Raw genomic sequence first — 10,078 nt, 5'->3', positions numbered from 1 at the left:
AGGTTTTGCTCTCCTGCTGGTTAAGCATCTCCTTCAGTGGCCCAGGCACGGAGATTCTAAGAATCATTTATGTCTCTTTTCACAAAATATTATGCTTATATTTAGTCAGTCTCATTTTTTCCTACATCTGTGTCATAATGGGTTGCACAGTAAATTCTTTGTAATGAAACTATTGGTTACAGCTCAACTGACTGCATTGTCTCTCTTAGGTTCTAGGTACAGAAGCATTTAATCGTGAAGAGTATTACCTTGCTGACTGCAGATCTGCCCTGCACCTTCAGTTGTGCCTCTAGGGCTTCTCCTTTTGGAAAGCTCCCCCTTATTCTGGTTCATGCGTTGTTCATAAGTTGTTGCTCTGAGTAAGTGGACAACATTGTACATGTTGGAGTTAGATTGTTCTCTGCCCTCAAGCAATGTCTGCATCCCAGGAGCCCAGGCCTGTGCCCATCACTGACACTCAGGCACAGGTGGCATTTTTCCCTAATAACCAGGATATACAGGAATCAAGACATAAAAATATGAATGCTATCACTCAGCATTTTGCCTAGTGAAACACTAACACTTTTTTTCTGTTTCAAATGTTTGATGGTCAAATGTTTTAGATATTTTACCACTAAAAGGAGGGACACTTCAAGAAGAAAAAAAGATCAAATCCTCTGGGAATTCAAAATTTCAATAGACACCAGAACAATTTTGTTTCTTCATGCCTTTGTATGAAAAGAAAAACAATACTTGTAATCTGGGCACTGAGGAAACTCCCCTGCCCTTCAACAAAGGGACCAAGGATGGAATTGTCAGGAGGACAGGCCATTGCCAAGCCTGAAGATTAAGTTCAACATAAAACTGCAGCTATTTAAACTGATTAAAGACATCTAAAGGAGTGAGGATTTATCAACGGGCTTTTTCATCATCACACAGGTACAATACAGTGACCAGCTCTTGAACTCCTTGAAACCCCAGGCACCTCAGAAAAATGACTCAGGGAGAATCCTTGAAAATACAAGCACATGACTGAGTTATAGATAGAAGACTGAATGTGTTGGGACATTTCTTCCTTGTTCTAAGATAAATCCACTTCTGTTCGTATACCTTAGCAAAACATATGCTGCTATAACAAGATAGGAGAGTCTGGATAAATTAAGAAAGAAAAACATCTATTTAACTCCAAGTCTCAGAGGTTGAACATCCAGCATCAGGTGTCCCCAGCTACTGAGCGTCTAGAGAGGGCTCCCACCCCTGCAGCCCAGGATGGCGGGAGGTCAGTGAGTCCGGCCAGGTGCAGAAGGGGCTCCATGGTAAGACAGTGAGGCAAAATAGAGCCTTGGGACCCACTCACTCTTTCCACATCTGTTTTCCAAGGAACTAACTGATGGCATGTGAGTAGATTTTCTCCATTTTTTCATATCATTGTAGGAGAAAGCCAAGAACAGATATTCTTTTTGCAAGAGAGCAAAAGTGATATTCTGAGACGATAATGTTTTCAGCAGATTCCTGTTGTCTAGGTGTGTGAGAAAGAATATTTTCATGTTCATCAAAAGAACCAGCCTTGGCTTTCTACCATGAAATTTACAGTTTTCTATGGAAATCCCCAATCTTTAGTGTTTTCCAAGTGAAGAATCCCTTAATGAGGGACTAGAGAGATAACTCAATGACATGAGCACCTTCCTGGCAAGCTCAAGGTCCCAAGTTTGATCCTCAGTACAAGAATATGTAAATAAATTAATAAATGAATGCCCAAGAATCCTCAGTGAGGTGATGGCACTGTGTTCCGTCCTCCCCCCTCCCTTACCTATGATGCCTCAGTCACAGTCCTGGGAACCAATCATACAAGGACTCAAAAAAGGTTCCCAGAATTAGGAAGTGTGGGAGAGCGTTGCATCAATCTATAGTGAACTGGTTTCTTCTAAAAATACTTCTTACTGTGCAGTTTTCTTCCCACTCTTCTTGAAGCTTCTCTCCATGAAAACTTTCATGCCCTGGATTTCACATCTTATAGCGTAAAGACCAGAACACTGATGACCAAGAACAATTATCATGTAGCTCAGCACCAGGCTCCAGCCCAGCCCATGCTCTATAGCCTACCCGAGTGTCCCGGTCTGTTCTACTACGGGATGGTCAAATTCTGTGAAGTGGCCCCTCAAGGAAGTGCACGGCTCCTTGCAGACATGTTGATGCCTACAGCTGGGAGGCGGGAGAACAAACTATTGGCAAGGCAGCAGGAAAAAAGAGATAACTGCCATCTTAATGAAATACAAACCTAATACTCAAGATAATGTCATAGTTCTACAAGAACAATTCCAACTACATTACATTACTTGAATGTACAATGCAATATACAATAAAGAAGTATTAATGGAGGGGTATGTTAGATGAAGTCACATCCACTAGGGATACTGTTCTGAATTATGCTGAATAACCACCTTGATAATTCCGACATAGCACCTGCAGTAGTAAAAGTGTGGTTGAACGGGCACAGCAGAAATTAGATAGTTCTGATATTGTGGGCTAAGTATTTGATAATTGAGAAAAGTGATCTAGAGTAGTAGGTACATAAATAAATAATCCACACATAAATGGAACAATAGCTAAATACTAAGAGTTAAACAAATGAGGTTATTTTAAAAATTATATTTCTCCTTACCAAATTTAAGGATGTTGAACACAAATTATAACAGCACTTGTGTTTGATAGATGTGTGCAAATCTGTTCCAACTAAGCTGAACCAAGAAAGCCTCACAGGTGACCACCACCCTTCACCAGTGTGACCCTGATGTGCACAGGGTGACGAATGGCTGAAGAACAGGTAACGCTGGAGGGAGACAAATAGGAAACTATTGTTCATACAGGAAGGAAGCTCTGTGAATCTCACTCAGATGTCCAACAGAAATTTTTTTTTTTTGTATATTTAGGGAAGGGTCTACAGGGTGTTCAGGGTCTCACTACTAGATTGGACTCATAGTAATCTGCCTGTTTACAGCTTCCTGAAGCCTGGAGTTACAGGGGCGCACCACCATGCCCAGTCCCAGTCTCAGTTGCCATCTCAGGGCAACCTGGGGGCGGGGCTGGCACAGCAGTCCAGGGGATCTAACCCCAGGTTCCTTGCCTGCTTGCAGATGCTTTGATTCACTGAGCTGAGCTATTTAGCCAGCGCTGCCCTGGGGATCTTGAGAAGGAAGTGGTTCAACTGAACTGACACACACCAGCTCTGAACTCTCGATCACATTGAGCCACTCACTGGTGCTTCTCTGAGGAATTTTACGTGTGCACAGTGGGGAAAACGCGGACACTTGTCTCATATATTGTTTGAATGCATTATGAATTACAAGTGAATATCACAGGGCCAGGGAGATGGCTCAGTAGAGTGTTTCCCTGACAAGCGCAAGGGTCTCAGTTCAATCCCCGGTTCCTCGAGGCAATTGGAACAGAACGCAGATGCTCACCGTGGTTTTTCTTTTTGCTGTTTTAAAAGGTAATTCATAAAGACCAAGAGATATTCTGTGTGTGCATGCACAGGAGTGGAATACAATAACTATGAATGTCAGTTTCCTGAGCAGGATATCTCTGTGTTTGCAGGTGTCCAGACTGAGATGCAGCTGGTGGAGTCCGAGGGAAGCTTGGTGCAGCCTGGGGGGTCCCTGAGACTCTCCTGTACAGCGGTTGGATTCACTTTTAGTGGCTACCACATGAGCTGGGTCTGCCAGGCTGCAGGGCAGGGTCTCGAGTGGGTTGATTTTATTACAAACAAGGCTAGCGGTCACACCACAGAATACACTACATCCGTGAAAGGCAGAGTCACCATGTCCAGGGATGACTCCAAGAGCACGCTGCGTCTGCAAATGAACAATGTGAAAACAGAGGACACGGCCATTTATTACTGCGCAAGACATGCACAGTGGGGGGGCGGGGGATATTCCTGGAAAGGGACGCAAACCTCCCTGTTGTGATGCTCGGAACCAGCAGAGGGCGCAAGGACGCACTGAGTTCAGTGTCAGTGTGCAGGACAGGTGCAGAGAGTGGACCAGTGTTACTCGCTCTTAGAAACTGAAGCTTCCGGTCCGTGTGACGTAATCCCCAGGAGACTCTGCAGGCGAGAGTCAATATTTATCTTTCATGTTCCTGAATTAGAAATTTGATTTAATAGACGTATTTTCTTCTGCACACATGTTCAAATGTCATTTTTGCAGGCAAAAATGCTTCTCTGTCCACAGAGGATCAGCAGGATGAGACCCTTAGGACACAAAACCAACGTGTCCAATGTTTTTCCAATGAAAAAGACACCTCCGTACTGTATCCTTTTCGCCACTAGTTTTGGTGGTTAGAGGCATACTTTTTTTAGAGAATAAACTTTATTACATTATTTCATCACCTTATTTTCTATATATCTTATCCTACAAGATTTATATTTTTGAGTACTTTATGAGTGAATAAAACTGAACAGATTTCAAAAACTTCAGAATTAAAATGACTTATAAAATTAACAATTAGAATGAGGGCTGGGAAATCGGGAGAAAAATGTGAAATATATGCAAACTGAAAATGCATGACTATTATTAGAGGGTAAATACAGACTTCAACAATTTTAAATGGCATAGGAATAAATAAAGACATATTTGGATTTAAGAGATATTGCCATAACAGCAAAATGGAATTTATTTTAAATGATAAGAAAAAAAAATTATCTATCCATTAGAAAGAAATAAATGACAAAAGATAAGAATGCATAGAAATGAAAATATTAAATAAGATATCCTAACAAATCTTAGTAAAATAATCATTACAATAAGGCGAGAGAGGGCCTGGGAGATGGCTCAGTAGAATAAGCGCTTCCCTGGCAAGTGCAAGGGCCTGAGTTCAATCCCTGGTTCCACAAAAAAAAATAAAAAAATAAGGAGAGAGAAAGAGACAGAGAGAGAGAGAGAGAGAGAGAGAGAGAGAGAGAGAGAGAGAGAGAGAGAGAGAGATACAAGATAGTCCAGGCTCAGAAATGGCTAATGCTTTTAAAAACTTAAATCTTACACTCCCTTCCATATATAATTTCATAAGTCAAACTCAGAGCTCATCTAATTGTCTTTCTAAATAGTTTATTTTTCCGTAGATTTTGTTCTCCCCTCTTTTAATCTGCTTCTTAAAATGAATGACAATAAGGGCCTGAGTTCAATCCCCGGTTCCACCAGAAAAAAAAAAAAATTAAAATGAATGACAAGATCTCCAGTTTTCATCCCTTTCCTGGAACTCAGAGGAGGTTCAGATGTGACTTCCACATACGCAGGTTGACAAATGAAGGATTTTTCACTCATTCTTTTTCAGGACACTCACCCTTTCCTCTACATTTAAGTATGTTTTGGAGGCTGGTGAGATAGCCCAGTGGTCTAAAGCACTTGTTTAGGCAAACTTAGGCAAGCGTGCAGGGATCGAGGTTCAATATCAGGTGCTACATGCCACACCAGCCCCACCCCCAGGGTGGACTAAGCTGGCCACAATTAATTAATTAACTAATTAATTTTAAAATACACATAACTATTTCTATAGTTATGGAAAATAAAAAATATTAGTCATGCAAAAGTAAAATTACTTTCTTACTATGGGATGCAATGTCAAAACAATGTTCTCATCTGACTGCCACAGAATGCCCTCCTTCCCTGTCTCCTTGGAGTTCCCAGGGCACACCACGGTGCCACTGTTTCTAGTTGTCTCAAGAGAGGAGCTAGGAGACCTGTGGTGTTCACAGCACATGGAGTGGGACAGAAGAAAGAGCAGCTCAGGATCATTGGGCAGGAGCTGAAGTTGCATTCACCGTACAGCTTCGTCCTTTTAAATTTTGCCATCAGTATATCAAATGCATCCTCTTAGCCAAGAAAATGACCCCGACATAGAGTAAGCAGAGGACTAGTGACTTTCATACCATGTACAAAGCACCTTCACTGCACTGCCATAGCTAGGAACAGACCCATACACATATGCAATCTAATTTTTACACAGTGTAATACAGTATGTAGTTCACAAAAATGTTCAACAAAAATGCTATATGTTGCTATAACTGTTGACAAGACATAATAGCGAACATTATAAGCTATGTTGAAAAAATGGAAGCCAAAAAAAAAAATGGAAGCCAGTGCCTTGTTGAAGGGATTGTAAGTTATTGTAGAAAAAAGTACCATCACATTATGAAAAACTGTAGGGAGTTTCCTCATGAATTGCAGGTAGAAATACTATGTGATCCAGCAGTTTTGTTTTCTGTAGCTATGACTAAATATAAACTGTCTCAGTTACCTCCTCCTGTTGCTGGGACAAAATACCCAACACCCAAAAGTAAGGAAGGAAAGGTTTATCTAGCTCATGGTTTGTGGAGATTTCAATCCATACTTGGCTGGCTCCAAGGCAGAGAGGCGCACGGCAGAGGGCAACCATTCATGGAGGTGGAAAATAGCAGCAGAAAGAAACCAGGAGCTGTGGCAGCCGCAACAACAACCAAACCTCTCTCCCTTCCTTATGTTACATTCAGGCTATCTGCCCCAGGGTGAGTAGAGCACTGACACCCATAATCCCAACAGTACTTACACCCATAATCTCAACAAAGCTCAAACCCATAATCCCAACATTGGAACATGAATTAATCACAAACTTTAGTAGGTTGACCCCGAATTGCATGAGGTTTTGTGGGGAAGAGCTAGACACAAACCATAGCACAGCCTACAAAAATGGAAAATTCCTGAACACATAATATGCCAATCATGAACCACAAAAAAAAAAGCAGAGCTGTGACCAGAAATAAAAGTGAAAAGAAGAGCCTCCAACACGACTTCTACACACATCACATGCACATGAAGAATTTTCACTCATTCTTCTGTAGCAGAAAATTAATGCATTCATGCTTTCCCTTTTTTGTCTCACTCCAAAATAATAGAACTTAATGGAATCAATACTCAACTATACCAAATAATTAAGAAGTAATTCCATTTCTTACAATCCATTCCAAATATTTTCTTCATTTTGTTTAAATTTATTCTACTGATTCTTTTGTTTTTTTATGTTTGTAGTAGAGGGTCTACAGGGTCTCACTACACAGATCAGACTCACAGTGATCCTCCTCTTTTCAGGCTCCCAAGCTGTGGAATTACAGGTGTGTGCCACCAAGCCCAGTCTCATTCTCCATAGCACACCCAGCACAGCGTGCTGGGGATTGAACCCCGGTCCCGGCATCTGCCTAAGCAGGCACTTTAATCTGCTGAGTTACCTAGCCAGCCTTATTCTACTGATTTTTAAAACATTCATGTATGCCTGTGGACTGGGTATCATATAATACATGCATGCATTGTTAGGTAGCTATATCAGGTATAACACTTACTTTCTTAAACACATGCATCAGTAAAGAGAAAATATTACCACCATACCCATTTTATGAACTCAATTTTCATGAGCATCACTCTGAAACTATAGAGACAGAAAGTTCCAGAATCACAGAAGAGCCTGGTGTCTGTCAAAAGAGGAGCTGAGACACACAGTGGAGGGAATACTGAGAGGGAAAAGGTTGGTGGCTGGAGGACAAGAGAGGAGCAGAGGGAGGGCTCCTCACATTCCCTCGAGTGCCCTTTGAGTTCTCAAGCTCAGCACCCACAGAGGTCCCTCAAGGCTTTCAGAGAGGAAAAGAGAGGCTCATCACCAAGAAATGCACACATGGCCTTCTCCAGACAGACACTCAGGGAAGGGATTTTCCAACTTTGTCTGACCTGGAGGAAGAGAGTTCTCTTCAGTACAGGCCAATCCCTCAGCCTTCCGGTGTGACACGAGGAAGCCCAGTGGTTCATAGACAAAGGGAGCACCCTGCTCCCCAATGGAGTAGAGTTTAGGGAGTAGAGTTTAGGCAAAGATGAGCCAAACCACTGGACATCTCTTGTCAGTGTCCCGGGTTCATGTATGATTCTCTTTTTTTTTTTTTTTTTTTTTTTTTTTAGCTGGGGATTGAACTCAGACCCTTGCGCTTGCCATGGAAGCACTTATTCTACTGAGCCATCTCCCAGGCCCTAGTGTCCCAGATTCAGGAGATCATAGGACTTCCCTGTGAGAGGGAAGAATCCTCTCTGCGCATGTGCACCACACTGATGAGCGTGGGTGAGAACTGAAGGAGTTGCAGGACCTGTTCCAACTGAGAAGAGAAGTAGGTGGAGCCCTGGACAGCAGAGGAGACTGAAGAGAGGACAGGACAGCACCGTGCGCCCTGCACCCCAACATGTGCCCAACATTCCTTAGGGTCCCCCAGGCTTCATGCTTATTTCTCCTTCTCCCTTTGGTGTCCTTCGCAAGGTTTTGCTCTTCCCGGGGCTTTGGGGACACACAGGTGTGTCAATTGGGTTCGTGAGAATTACACACCTAGGGACACACACACATTCCTACAGAGAACTGGCATTTCACTAGAGGACCTGCAGGTGTGAGTCGGTGTCCAGGACTGTCGTGGGGACTGAGGTCAGGAGGGGAGGAGACAAGCAGCGGGAATCTACCAAGACACCAGTGTCCTTCCAAGTGATGTGTTATCCTGCTGAGATTATAATATGACCATAAAGAAGATAACCCAGCTCACCAAATAACTGACATGCCTACCAGGTGACACTGGCACCATGTCATCAGGGTCAGTGGGCTCCACATTTGTCTTCTCTTGTGTTTATGATATAGATAAGGTGTCAGAGGACACCAAGTGGACCCATAGATCCCTGTGAGTTTCTTTGGCTACAGCTTAAGAACCACATTTCTGGTGGCATCTGCAGAGCTGGGCCATAGTTATGAAGGCAGGGTAGTGGATAGAAGCACAGGGAGCCAGAAAAGAGTGTGGGGCTCATGGTCCCAGTGGTGCTGGGAGCTGTATTGCAAAGGGTCCAACTCTGAAGGGCAGGAAGCAGGACCTGCTGGCATCACCGCACATCCTCGTCAGTTCTTGTCCAACATTTTCTGAGCTGGGGAGACCTGGGCACCCTTCACAAAGGTAATGTCAAGAACTCAGGAGCTGTGCTGACCCAGGTAAGAAGTTCCTTTGCCCTGGACCTCAGTAGTTTACATGTAGAGTGAGTTCCAATGGAGCACCCCTACCCCAGTGAGCAGGACTAGGCAGGTGCAGTACAGCTTCTGCCTGTGTTCTCATCTTCTGCCCACTTTGTGCACGGAACCAAGTGAGTCTGATATCAGCGAGTCAGGGCAGGCTCCTGAGCGTACGTGTAGGCTGGGGAGGAAGGGGGCATCCTCCAGCTCAAGCCTCCATCTTTGCTGCTGCCTCATAAGTGTGGTGACAGGGAGATGGCTAGAGCTACCTGAGGTCTCTGCAGCCCTCGTCTGGTCTGACCTCACAAAAGGGAACTACAGGACTCGGGCCACCTCAATCAGGGAGTGTGTTCTGTTCAAGTTGCTGTCCGGCTCCCACTGTCCCCAACAAAGCCCCAGTAGGTTACCCTCTCCTTACCTGGGTCATCCTAGAGAACAGAAGGATTGGTCAGAGTGTCTCCTACTCCAAGACCCTGGGCAGAAGCTCACAGTCTTCCTGACAGAGCCTCTGAAGCTGGTTTACCCATCTCATGTGGGCTAAGGTTGCTGTTTGAAAGACCAAGGCACCAAGACAGGGATGTGTGGGGAGCAGCACAGCCTCTGGATCACACAGAACTGTAGCCAGGGAGCTGGTTCAGGACCTGGGACGGCTTCCTCCACAGCCTGAGTCCTTCTCATTGAAATGCTGATCTCAAGTTGTAAATCTGTTAAGGACTGCACCTGTATGCTCATTATCTGCTTTGATTGTGTGGGTTTATTCATTACACACAAGGAAAACCACGGAAGGGTCTCTGGTGCTTTGGAAATCTCAGGTGTAAGGAGGTATGGGAGAGCAGCACGGGTTTATTTTTAATTTCAGTGTAGCATTTTCAGAGAAATATTGGTCTTGGGAATGTAGTGTTCACAGGATGTGTTTGTGTCAATATCTGACCTGGCTGTGGAGTGCAGTAACTGAGGATCAGAAAGTGGCCATTGGGGCTGGTGAGATGGCTCAATGGTCTAAAGCACCTACTTAGAACAAGCTTAGCAAAGCAAAGGGACCACGGTTCAA

This window comes from Octodon degus, unplaced genomic scaffold (genome assembly GCF_000260255.1).
Source record: "Octodon degus isolate 3935 unplaced genomic scaffold, OctDeg1.0 scaffold00255, whole genome shotgun sequence".
Taxonomy (NCBI): domain Eukaryota; kingdom Metazoa; phylum Chordata; class Mammalia; order Rodentia; family Octodontidae; genus Octodon; species Octodon degus.
Note: the sequence above shows the minus strand (reverse complement) of the source record.